This window comes from Castor canadensis, chromosome 16 (genome assembly GCF_047511655.1).
Source record: "Castor canadensis chromosome 16, mCasCan1.hap1v2, whole genome shotgun sequence".
Classification (NCBI taxonomy): Eukaryota; Metazoa; Chordata; class Mammalia; order Rodentia; family Castoridae; genus Castor; species Castor canadensis.
Window position 1 is genome coordinate 8,936,540 of NC_133401.1, and position 12,868 is coordinate 8,949,407.

Consider the following 12,868-nt stretch of genomic DNA (forward strand, 5'->3'; position numbering starts at 1 on the left):
TTTCCTCAGTTGAAAAATGAAAATGCCAGTCTTGCCTACTTCATAGGATTATTGGAAATATCAAATGGGGTAATTCACGTGAAAACCCTTGTATACTCTGAATCAGCAAACGATGATTGCTGGTTTCAGGCTGACCTGGTCTCAGGTGGTGGCCACTCTATGTCTTCCCTTTTCTTCCCTTACCCCTTCCCTTTCCCCCTCCCCCTGCTCCTCTTCCTCCTTCCCCTTTCTCTCCTACTTTTCAGTTGCCCTGGAAACAAGCAGCTAAATTTATACTCTGGCCAGCAGAGGGCAATGGAGGCCAACTTTGACTTCTAGATGAAGGAAAACAGTATTAGTTCAGAGAAATGGTTCCCTAGCTATGTTCCTCAGCTCAGTACCATCAGCATCCCCTGGGAACTTGTTACAAATGCAAATTATTGGGCCAAACCCCATACCTACTAATTGGAAACTCTGAGGACAGGGCCCAACAATCTGGATTTTAAGACACTCTCCAGCCGATCTTAGCCACACTAAAGTGTGAGACCACTGTTTTAAAGGGCTGTTGAAGTCCCCAGTCAGCCAACAGTATCTAGCCACCGGTGTGTGTGTGTTGTCACAGAAACTTGATAACTCGGTTTGGGGAGAAGCATCAGGCAAAACTTATCACCATCATTTTGCATGTGTATAGAGTAGGTTAGAGCCCACAAGGAAGTTTCCACATCAGTTACTTCCTGAGTTCTGGAAAGAATCCTGAGAGGCAGGTATCTTTATCTTCATTGTACATGTGAGACACAAGAACTTGAAAGGATGCATTCGAGGCTATGCAGGGAAGACTAAAGACAAAGAGCCAATCCACAGTTTTGCCAGCTGAAGCTGCTGACAGGAAGCACTCTGACCCTTAGGTCCACTCACGACGGGAACCGGGCACAAGCTTTGGACACCAGCATCCGGTCTTTCACTTTCCCAGACAGCATGCTGTGCTCCTGCATTATCTTTTTCCATCTTGTTCCCTGTCAACCTTGCACTTGCTGTGCATTTGGGTCATCTGGGAAAGGCCAGTGTGACTTGCTTCAAATCCTGCACATCACTGGACAGCCCTATGGGCCAGAAACTCAGATTTACTCTACTTGCTCCTCCTTTTTTGTTTTTTTCTTTTTGGGGGGTCCTGGGATTTAAATTTGGGGCTTGTGAGGCAGTCTATCACTTGAACCCCACCTCTAGCCTTTTTTGCTCTGGTTATTTTGGATTTAGGGTCTTGCTTTTTGTTCAGCTGACCTGGACTGTGATCCTTCTATTTTAAGCTCCCACCATTGCTGAAATGACAGGCAAGCACCGCCACCACACCCAGCTTTTTTTCCTTTGAGACAGAGTCTCACGAACTTTTTTGCCCAGTCTGGCCTGGAACCATGATCCAGTCTCAGTCTCCCATGTGAGCCACGGGCATCATTGCGCTAGCTCCTTGAGGCCCCAGAGCTGCTGGGAGTAGTCATTTGTAGAAATGTGCAGTCACTGCCATCAGTTCCCATTTTTCCAGACATCTCCACTGAGTCCTGCTTCTCATAACCAGCCTACAAAAGCATGTGTTTGGGGTCATTTGGGGAAACATTGCTAGGAAGAGAGTGAAAGAGGGTCTAAAAACCCTAAACTTCTGTGTTTGTTTCTTGCCACCCTCTTCCATCCTTAAGACCAGTTTCCACAGGTTATCCTCAAAGGAAGCCTCTCTCCTAAAAATCCACCCCCATTCCACTCCCTAATTCCAGTTCCTGTCATTAAAAGCAAGTCTGGAGTGAGCTCCAGATGACTGAATTCCAGTGGTCTTGACTATTCAATGTTTGGTTTTTTTTTGTGTGTGGTACTGAGATTTGAACTCAGGGCCTCACACTTGCTAGGTAGGTGCTATACTGCTTCAATGACTCCACCAGCCTATTCAATATCTTAATAACTCAGATATAATCTAATGGGACAATTCAAGGCCTGTGGTCAATTTAAGGGAGAGGGTATCTGGGGCCAAGGTGTAGTATGTCCTGCTGACTCTAGAGAAAAACCAGATCTGTGACTAGGTATTGACACTGGATCTATTTCCTTTTTCTTCGCTACAGTCCAACCAAAGGAACAGTGTTTAAGGGAAAGCAAATGTCCCATGAGCCCTGCCTAGTAATAGAATTGGCTCTAGGGAGCATTGCATGACACTGTCAGGCCTCTGGGCCCACTCTGGGTCAGTCAAAGGCCCCTTGTGTCCATTCATAGACTTATGAGGGGATATAGGCAGGCTTCCAGTTTACAGTTTAGCAGGGAAGGCAGACATTAAAAGAGTAGTCATAAAATTGATCACAATGGGAAATTCTAAACGAGGAGTTATTCTTTGATCTTTTTTGCAACTTTAAATTTTTTCAAACTTATTACACTAGTGATTCATTTTATTAGGTTTTGTTTTGTTGTTGTTATGGTGTTTCACTATGTTGCCCAGGCTGGTCTCAAACTTGTGAGTGCAAGTGGATCCTCCTATCTCAGCCTCTCGAGTAGCTAGAATTACAGGCATGTGCCATCATGCCCTACTCTTGTGATTCAGTTTTAAGAAGGAAAAATATAAAGTACTATGTGTACACATAACAATACCTAACCACCTGAAATGAGGGTGATACATGCTCTACACTTTGAGTAGGGTCCTGCATAGATGACATAGCCTTGTAGGGAAGGTTCACATTTGAGTGTTGAAAGTCCAACTAGCACCAGAAGGGCCTAATTTAGTTGACTGTAAAGTCAGAGAAGCAACCTTGGTTTAGCAGTTCTTTGAATGAGATTACTGATAAGGAGCCCAACTTTGTCCCCAGGGACTAGGAGCACTACTCTGGCCTTTTGGCAACTTCACAGATAGGGCTGGAATGCACTTAACTTTCTTTGTGAGGAAAAAAAAAACCAACCAATTTTCCAGACTGACAACACACCTTAACAGGGCCTGCTGATGCCAATGGGTAGAAGGGTTCACTAGGATCCCTGGGAATGCTAGCTAGCATCTAGGACCAATAAGGCCATAAAGGTGGTAACAAGGCATTTTGCGTATGTTTTGTTACGATGATTGTAGGACTTAGTTATTATCCCCTCCTAATTAAATAAATTTTTTTGATGAATGTGGTAAAAAATACTTAAAACTTACAAGGAACATTTAAAGAAAAGAAAACTCAGTTACCTTTTTACACTTGACCACCTGTCCTGTTTGCCTTTCACAAAAGTAATCCTGGTTGTGTCTTTTCTGTATCTTTCTACAAGTGTCCTGTACTTACACAAGTATATATGTAAAAAAATCATTTTCTTGTACACGATTGTATATTATACAATGTTTTGCATATTTTCTCTTGATCTAGAGCTCATATTATTAACATGAATATATATTAATATATTAATAAATGAGACTGCTTTGTTTTTCAACTTGCCAGCTGCAGGGCATTCCACTGTGTAACTGAACTATCATTTATTTATCCAAATTTCTATTAATGAATATTGGGCAGTTTTCAACCTTTTGCTACTATGACCCATGACACAAATGACTATTTGTTAATTAGCTTCAATTGTAAATCCGAAGCAGTGAAAAATATATTTCCATTACAACTTGGAGTAGTATTTTGACTACATTTGGGCTACATGTTATTGATTTTACCAGTTTTATGTAAAATTAAAAACTGCATATGCAGCTTGCTTTAACTTTGTTAGGTAGCACTGCTTGAGGCTGCCATTGTCTGGAGGTGACCTCATGTCCCTGCTGGACTGAGCTCCCTGAGGGTAGGTAGGAACCCATTCTCTCTGATTTCTGATCTATCCCCATAATCACTCTACCTGACGTGGAGTAGATGCTTAACACATTTTTGTTGAATGAGTGGCTCAGAAGGAATGGACACAAGCATCAAGTGCATCTTGCCTTCAGGGAAGCAGGCCCAGGCAGGAAGAGTGTTACTGATGGGGCTTCTGGACCAGAGAGCCCTTCGATTCCACTCAGTTCCTTCAGGAACTCCTTATACAGTAGGAGTGGCAATTACCCATTAAAAAAAGAAAAGGGTCGAATCTTTGATTATGTCGGCAGGCAGACTAAACTGGGACAAAAACTGCCCAGACTGTAGGTAGTCAACAAACACTAGTTACCCTCAGAATGTGTCATCAAAGAATGAGTGGAAGCTAAGGAGTCCTGGGCAGACCCCTGCCTGAGTCGTGGACGAGGCTCTGTCGCAGGAAGAGCTCTGCAGCCGCCTAGGCCGGGGACACCCACTTGGGTCCTCCCGGCGTGGGCCGGAAGGGAGGTGTGTCCGCGCCTGTTACCTGCGACTAGACTCCCGACAAGGGACGGTACAGCGAGTGAGGCGGCACCCAGGAGCTCCTATGAGGACGAACAGACCTAGGGGGAGAGCCTAAGCAGCTATCCTGCAGACGCTGCGGGAGGACGCCACGCACAGAGCAGTTAGCCCCGCGCCCAGCGGACTGACCCAGGCTAAGGGAACGAGCGCGCGTGCGCATTATCGCGCGCCCGACGCGACAACCCGCGCCGGGCGCGCGCACGCGTTCAAAAGGGAAAGAGAAAAAAAAGTCCTCCCTGTAGGGGCCCGCGGCGACTTAGGACTGAGTGAGACGGCAAGTGCGAGCGCGTATCGCCACCCTCATTCACCGCCCTCCTCCGAGGGAAGTCTAGTGTGCGGATCCGCTTCCTCCGCCCCTTTCGAGGCTCGCGTCCTGCGGAGATGGAGGGAGAAGGTCCGCGAAGTGAAGGGAGGAAAGGTCGCAGCGGGGAGAAAGGAGAAGCCTCCACCGCACAGTGAGTGGCGAGGCTCATGGGCAGTAGTCGGCACAAGACACGCCTCTGTCCCCACGCCCCTCCGAGCTACGGAAGTGCTCTAGAGACTGAAGCAGCAAGAAGGCGACCAGTGGACTACAGTTCCCGAGAGGTGGCGCGGTGGTGCGCCTACGGCTCCCGGCAGCACTCGCGCGTCAAGCTCTCTTTAGCTCGCGGCTTCTTAGTGCGAAACTACAGTTCCCAGGAGGCTTCGTGCGAAGCGGCTTGGAAGTGGGCAGCCTGGAAGTCACTCGGGCCACCGGAGCTGGCGGCGTCTCCAGTGAGCGGCGCGGAACTGGACGCCGCGGTCGACAGACCCGCGAGGCGAGCAGCCGAGACGCCCAGGTATGTGGCTCCAGGTGCAGGAGCGGCCTCGCGCAATGGTGGCGGGGAATCGGTGGCTGCGCGGACCCTGAGGGTCAGCCAGCGCAGGCAGACGACCAGGCGGCCGGCCGGTGTGGGCACAGGCTGTGGGGGGCGGCGGCGCTGGGACTCCGGACCCCGTGGGACTCGTGCCCGCATGGCTCAACTTTCCAGACTTGCAACCCGGAGCTGTAGGGAAGGGCTTGCAGTCGGGGAGCCGTGGGTGCACGTCCCAGTTCCACCACTTGGGAACTGCGGTCTGGGGCAACCACACCGATCCCTTCGATAAAACCTGGAGGGAGAATGTCTTTTGCTGGGGATTGTTTTGGGATGTTGCGGTCCGGCGAATAAAGCATTTGCCACATTGAATGTACTTATTACGTGTTTGCGTTATCGTTAGTTCCTGGAGAAATGAGACGAACATATCGATTGCATAGCGTGCGGGTTAGTTGAGCGTGTGCATGTAAAGAGCCGAGTCCGTAGTTAGCACTCAATGTAGGGAAGCTGCTGTTAACTGAGATTATTTTGCTAATTTAGGAAGCTTACCCAGGTTCAGCTCCACCACTCCTCAGCAGTGTGACCTTGGGCAACTGTCTTCACCGCTCTTGTGCCTCGGTTTCCCCATCTATAAAATGGGGATTTCGGTAGCAGCCACCTCATAGAGTTGTTTGGACGGTGCTTTGAGAATACCATATGTAAAGTGCTTAGCGCAGCAGCTGGCACATAGCGCTCAGTAAATGATACCATTTATTCAGCGTTTTCCCAGTGGCCCAGAGACCCTCTGAGAGTGGGGCTCTGGCTGTTGTCTTGGTCTCCCCAGCGGGCCAGACTCAACACAGGTCTAGCTGACTTCCCCTCCTGCAGCCTCGGGTTCCTCATTTATAAAAACGGGACCTGAACAGTACCACTCTCAGAAGGTTGTAAGGATCTGCTGAGATTGTATTCCTAGCCTGAGCCACCCCCAACTAAGTAGCAGCTCTTATGTATTGTAATTGTTATTCTTCAGTATTCTCCATCTGGTCCAGAGGCTGCCTGTCTGTGGGTTGTGACATGACAGCCCTGAGCTCCCCCACACGTTTGCTCCCAGCCTCAGTGTCCCATCTGTGAAATGGTAGTCATAGGACTTTTATGCCAGGATCGTTCTGATGCTTCCAGCACATGTTTAGTGTTTAGCACAGGGCCCAGCACATAGTAAGCACTTAATGAATGTATCTTTTTTTCTTTCCGGTAGCCCCTTTGTGCTTCTGTTTGTACCTATAGGGCAGAGTGGGGACAAGGTTAGTGTCTCTTCTCTCCTGCCCCTAAAGTTTACTTGCCAAAGGTTAAATTGTGGAACATGTTGCAGTGTAAGGGGCCTGAGAGGAGATGGGGCTGACCTGTCATCAGCAGTCCCTGTCATCAGCAGTCCCCTGCACACTGCTTCCCCTCCACATCACTGTGTTCACTCCATTCCTTTAATTGTTACTAGTAGTAGTGGTGGTATTACTGCTGGGGATCAAACCTAGGGCCTGGTGCATGCTTTTTTTGTTTGTTTGTTTGAGACAGGATCTCACCATGTAACCCAAACTGGCCTCAAACTTGCCATCTTCCTGTCTCAGCCTCCCAAGTACTGAGATTACAGGCATGCACCACCATGCCCCGCTGCTAAACATGTGAACTGAGCTAGAATCTCCACCCCAGTACTCTTAATTATTGGCCCAGTGTGGCCAGCTCGTCATTCTTTGTCTCAAAGCTACAGTAATCCCCTGAGCTCCAGCTCCAGATACAGAGCCTATGCTTCCTTGGTGTCCCCTAATGGCCGTCCTTAGGCATCGTAAACTCAACATGTCGAACCTGACCTCTTCCTCCTCTCACAACCAGTAGTCACCATCATGGCAAATGGGCCAGCATCGACCAACTTGCCCTAGCCAGAAACTTGGGAGCTGTTCTTCTTTCTCTTCTTCCCTGGCCTTCCTAAATCCAGTTGACATGGCAGGATGGAACTGCCATGTCACAGATGCATCATGTTGATCTCCTATGTTTTGGGCCCTGGAAATTCCCTCAGTCTCCTTCTCCCCAGGTGGTGGTCTTTTCTGACAAGGTCTATTTGTTTGTTTTAAGCCACCAAGAATTGACATATGTAGCATATGTATTAATAGGGAAGAGAAGACAGTGTGAACTTGGCTAGACTGCAGTAGCTGCAAGGCCTGGCTTTCAGAGGGCCCATTTCTAGAAAGATCAGCTGAGTTGTTAATTTCTTCCTGAAAAATTATACTCCTGTCAGTGGGTTAGATTATCCTGTGTGGGAAAGTGATCACCCCAGGCATTTGAGGAGGCAGTGCACACACCACACACTGGAGAAGAGGTTGGGAAGAGAATTTACTGGATCTGTTTAGGTTGACTCTGCTATCAGAAACCTGTCATTGTGATTTCATTTGAGGATGGAAACCTATGGTCTTAATCATATTTATAGTGGCTGTGAAATTTGCCTAAGTTTTTTTTTTTTTAATCTGTAGAAGTAAGGCTGTGACTTTTGTTGTTGTTGTTGTTGATCTCCATTGTTAGTGACAACAGCACATGTTTTTTTAGCAGTCTGGGTAGAATGGTTTAAGAGTTAAATGTGAGCCTATTTTTTTAGGCATTGCAGTTGTTAGGTGGTAAATCAAAAATGGAAGTTAGAATACACACTGGTACCTTTTTTTTTGCTATAAAACACATTTTACTAATCTATCTCAAATTTAGGTTTAATAATTTGTGAGATCTAAATTACGTGTACTTACATTTTAATAAAAGAATCCTTTGAAGTGTTTGGTTTTTTAGCTGTGAGAATGAGAGGCTCTTGGGCCAGTTGTGCCTTTGTGTTTTCTCAAAAGACTTGATATTACTATAATTTTTTAGGGTTGTTTTGGTCATGTCCTTTGTGTGTGTGTGTAGGGGGTGTTTAAGTTGGCTTAAAAAAGAAGTTATGCAAGAAAGATATGCTCATTGTAGCATGTCAGACATACAGAGGTGAAGATGGAGGATTGTAAATGCTACCCCCCACACCCAAATCCCATCCCCCAGGGATAACTGCTTATTCGGATTGTGAGTAATAAATATATACTGCGAGGTTTTGGAGATAGCAGAGTGAACAAAACGGATGTGCTTCCCGCCCGTGGTGATTTGACTGGATGCTCTGGCTCACCTTTTTCTTTGCTTATGTTCATGTGTATAGGTTTACATCTGTCGTTTTCTTCCTCCTCCCCCACTAGTCCCTAAAAAAGAAGAGGTACGATTAAGCTACACGTATTTACGACTTGATTTTTTCTCCTGATAATTGGGCATATCCCTTCATGTTGTTACATAGAACTCTGACTTGTTTTGAGGGCTGTATCCACATTCTTCAGTGTGGAGAGGCCAGGCTTTATTCCAGCATGCCCCTGTTGCTGGACATTGCAGATGTTTCTGAGAGTTCTTTTATGTCAGCAAACACACATCTAATGAACCGTGAACTGCCTTAAACACAGGCAGTTCAGTATAGTGACTGAATACACAAACTCTGAGGCCACATAGCCTGGATTCAAATTCTGACTGCCCTGTACTAGTTATTAGACCTTGGGCAAGTCATTTGTCCTGGGCCTTAATTTCCTGATCTGAAAATGAGAATGACACCAGTACCTTCCTTATGGGGACTTTGAGGAGAGAAGGTTCAGTGAGATTGTGTCATGCTTTTAGGTCAGGGCCTGGTGCCACTGTCACATATGACACGAATGAGCTTTCAGACCCAAAGTAACTCAAAACCCTGCGGGACAGGACTCACAGGAAGAGCCTGGAAATGCCAGGTAGAAATAAGAAGTTATAAAGTAGGAGTCCCACTTGGAAATGTTGGAGGTCTAGGGTGGGAGGCCAAGTTGCCCTAAAAGGAAGATGATTTGTTCAGGAAAGGAAGGTAGATGCCCACAAGGTGGCCTGACCATAGCAAGTGGTGTGGGTGTGGGGTTAGTGGGGGTGAGCATCAGTGGGAAGTGTCACTCTTCATATTTGCAAGAAGTGTGTAATGGTTGGAAGGTGGCATAGGTGACAGATGGATCTGGTTTCAGTCCCAGAACAGCCACTGGTTTCTAAGGTGTGCATGGAGCTTTGTTCTTCACTGGCAAAAGGCCATGATAGCGCTCATAACCTCGGTGCTTGGTGGAGACTGGATGAAGTGTCCTTGAGACTTTCAGCTTGCTGAGCTGTTGTTAGCCCTGTGTTGTGAGCTGTTATTTTTATTTTACTCAGTTGGCCAATTTATTGAGCACCTACCATGTGCTCACAGCATTGGGGATTCAGCAGTGAACAGACAGATGAGATCCTTGCTCGTAAAGAATTCGCATTCTAACTGGGGAGATGCACAGTGAACAAGATTATTTCAGATATTTTGTTGTTGTGACCCTGGGGATTGAACTCAGGGCCTGGCACTTGCTAGGCGGAGGCTCTACCACTTGAGCCATGCCCCTGGTCCTTTTGCTGTTAATTTGTTTTTCATATAGGGCCTCGTACTTTTGTCCTGGACTAGCATCAGATTACTCCTCCCACCTCCACCTCCTGAGTAGCTGGGATTACAGGCATGAAGCGCCATGCCCAACTTGTTTTTTGAGATAGCATCTTGCTAACTTTTCCCAGGCTGGCCTCCAGCCACAATCTTTTTATCTCTGCTTCCCAAGTAGAGAGTTTAAGTTTAAAAAAAAAAAAAAGAAAAAGAAAAACCTGATCCTGCCACTTTCAGATGGTTTTAAGTATGATGGAGAAAATAACAGGGTAAGAGGCTAGAAAGTGGCTGGTGGGAGGGGTAAGGGTGGAGAAGGAGTGATTACTGTAGCTAATGGTCAGGGAAGGCCTCCTGGGCCTCTGAGGGGAAGTCATGTGAGCTGAGACATGTAAGTAAGAGGCACTGGCTGCACCAGAAGCTGAAAGAAGAACATTGCATGTAGTGGGAACAGCACGTGTGGAGGCCCAGAGGTGGGGAAAATTTGCTACAAAACCAGTGTCATCCTGAATGGAGGAGGGAAGCTCATACTACTGTAATTTTTGGAAAATAATAGTAATAATAGCACTTTTTATTTACCTAGGTTTCCTGTGTGCTAGATGCTCTTCTAAGCATTTCACACCTTAGTTAATCCTGACAGTAGTCTGATGATGCTCTTAACTTTATTGAATCATTTTACAGAAGAGGAAATGATTCCAGACTTGCGCTTTCCCGTCTCTCCTCGCAGGCTGTCTGGATGAGGCGGAGGCCAATGGCGGAAGTGGACACGGCATTTCCTTTCCATGTTGTTTGGCGGGCAGAGCACTGCAGATATAGTGTCTCATTCATGCAGCAGTGGGAGCAGTCTAGGGCATAGTGGCATCATTTCCACTAGTAATAAGACAAGATAGGCCCGGTCTGGCGGCTCACGTGTGATACCACTTGGATCATGAGTTCGAGGCCATCCTGGGAGGTGATTTCTGTTAGGATGGTTTGTTGTTTGTTTTAAATCTAGATTGACTGTATGGCTTCCACACTAGAAACGGGTTGACATGAAACAAAGCACAGGTCTAAGGAGGGTGAGCAAGGGTAGTGTCTCATTTGGGTGAGCTTTGTAAGGGACTAGGGTTGACAGGAGACAGGATGTTTTAAGCACTAAGCCAGCTTTATTGGCTGTTAAAATGTCACACTACAACTCCACCATTAAAATGATGATGTAGGACCCTGCAGGGGCCCTAACCCTTTTCTCCTCCCTGTGACCTGTATTCATTTTGATTTGATGCAGCCTGGGCCTTACAGGTTGTGAAACATTTTGAATGAAGGGCAGTCCTGGTTAGATGTGAGGACTCCTTTGAAGACCAGAAGTATGGAGAGTGTCTTTCATCCATCCATCCATGAATCACTTTTTCTCCTTAGCCTGTGTGCCAGGCACCAGGCTACACGCTGAGAGCAGAAAGTGGAATACGACACTGGTTCTCAGGGTCTGTGGCAGTGCTGCTCATCAGAAGTATAACGTGCAACGAGTGCTCGATTATCTTCTAAGCATTTCTCTCGGGGCCTTGGTTAATCCCTGTTCTAGTGGCCGCATTTTTAAAAAGTGAAAAGAAACAGGAAATTATTATTATTATTTTGCAGTACTGGAGATTGAACCCGGGGCCTCAAGCATACGAGGCAAGAGACGCTCCCAGCCTTTTGTTCTTGAGGTCTTACTGCCTTTTGCTCTGACTGGCCTCTAACTCATGATCTTCCTATCTCTACCATCTGAGTAGCAGAGGAAATTAATTTTAATGATTTACTTTGTTCAATTCAAAATATTATTTCAACATGTAATCAATATAAAATTACTAATGAGCTATATTATATTCTTTTTTCACATTAAATCTTTGAAATATAGTTTTTCCTTTGTTTTGAGACAGATGTCACTATGTTGCCTAGGCTGGCCTTGAACTCCTGGGTTCAAGGGAATCTTCTTTCCTCAGGCACCCCTGGGACTAGACTATAGGAAAATGCCACTGCACCTGGCTTACATTTTGTATTTTCTACTTTCAACTGATGTCAGTTTGCACCAGCCATATTACAATTTCTTGGTAGGCAAATGTACCATGTTGGATAGTGTGGGCCGAGGGTGTGAGACTCATGTGTAAATCAAGGGTGGGGGTTGACTGTGATAGGTCAAAGATGCCACTCCTGGTTTTTTATTTTGTTTTTGTTTTCTGATGCTGGGGATGGAACCCTGGGCTGTGCATGTGCTCTGCCACTGAGCTGCACCCACCCTGTTTTATGTTGGAGAAGGAGGGCAGGTGAGGGATGAAAATCGTCTTTATCACTAGTGTGCCTCACCACTGTCATCCATCAAAGGTGGCACTGTGCTTAGTGTTGGTCTGTGTCACCCACGTTCTGGGGTGTACAAAACAGGTATGGCGCCAAGAGGCCAGCCTGATGGGAGAGATTCTGAAAACTAGTCCCGAGTCCATCTTTTTATCATTCATTTTACTTGTTTATTGGTTCTGGGGTGGAATGCAGGGCCCTGTGCCTGCTGAGCATGCGCTTTACCTCTGAGCTGCCCTTCCAACCCTAGAGTCCATATTCTTAAGTCTCAGTTGTATGTGCTGTGTTTAGAGAGTGTTTGAGAGAGGCCAGTCTGAGTTTTAGGCAGAGACAGACAAAGAATGGACTTGACATAAAAAAGTGGATTCCCAGAGTTGTTTGTCAGCGTGCATCCCCAAGTTTTTTTTTTTTTTTTTTGGTGGTACTGGGTTTGAACTCAGTGCCTTGCACTTGCTAGGCAGGCGTTCTACCACTTGAGCCACTCCACCAGCCCTGTTTTTGTTGAGTATTTTTGAGACAGGGTCTTGCAAACTATTTGCTGGGGCTGGCTTAACTGTGATCCTCCTGATTCTGTACCTCCCGATTACAGACATGAGCCTCCAGTGCCTGGCTCCATCCCCAAGTTTACACTGGTGCTGGGGTGCTGACTGGAGACCTGAACAACTGCCAGGTCTGTTACTTAGACTGAGCCCTAGGTTTGCTGAAACAGGGACCTTACCTCTCAAGAAAGAGGGGGAGTCGGGATAAGGGAGGGTAGTGGCCATGGAGAGGAGGAAAGGAAGGGCCCAGCTGTTTGAAAGCCTATTTCTAAACTGCTACTTGGAGCTGAGGTCCTTTCCCCTGATGTCTGTTGATTCTGTCCCTCAGGACTGGGAGCTTAGCCCACAGCACAGCCTAGCTGTGAGGCTTCACTT

The 12,868-nt window shown here is 46.7% G+C and overlaps 1 protein-coding gene across 10 annotated transcripts in view; it reads left to right on the top strand.

The window, feature by feature from the left end:
* Sipa1l3 (signal induced proliferation associated 1 like 3) overlaps positions 1–12,868 on the top strand; it is a 254,269-nt gene that overhangs the window by 26,668 nt on the left and 214,733 nt on the right. For 4 of the 10 annotated variants that reach the window (XM_074057112.1, XM_074057118.1, XM_074057115.1 and 1 more), the window contains exon 1: positions 4,524–5,143. The exons of 1 other annotated variant lie outside the window; for it this stretch is intronic. The gene's annotated coding sequence lies outside the window, so the exon portion shown is untranslated. Of the gene's footprint in view, positions 1–4,523; positions 5,144–12,868 lie in introns of those variants that run through there. 5 more of the 10 variants (XM_074057116.1, XM_074057117.1, XM_074057119.1 and 2 more) reach the window with 2 other exon arrangements.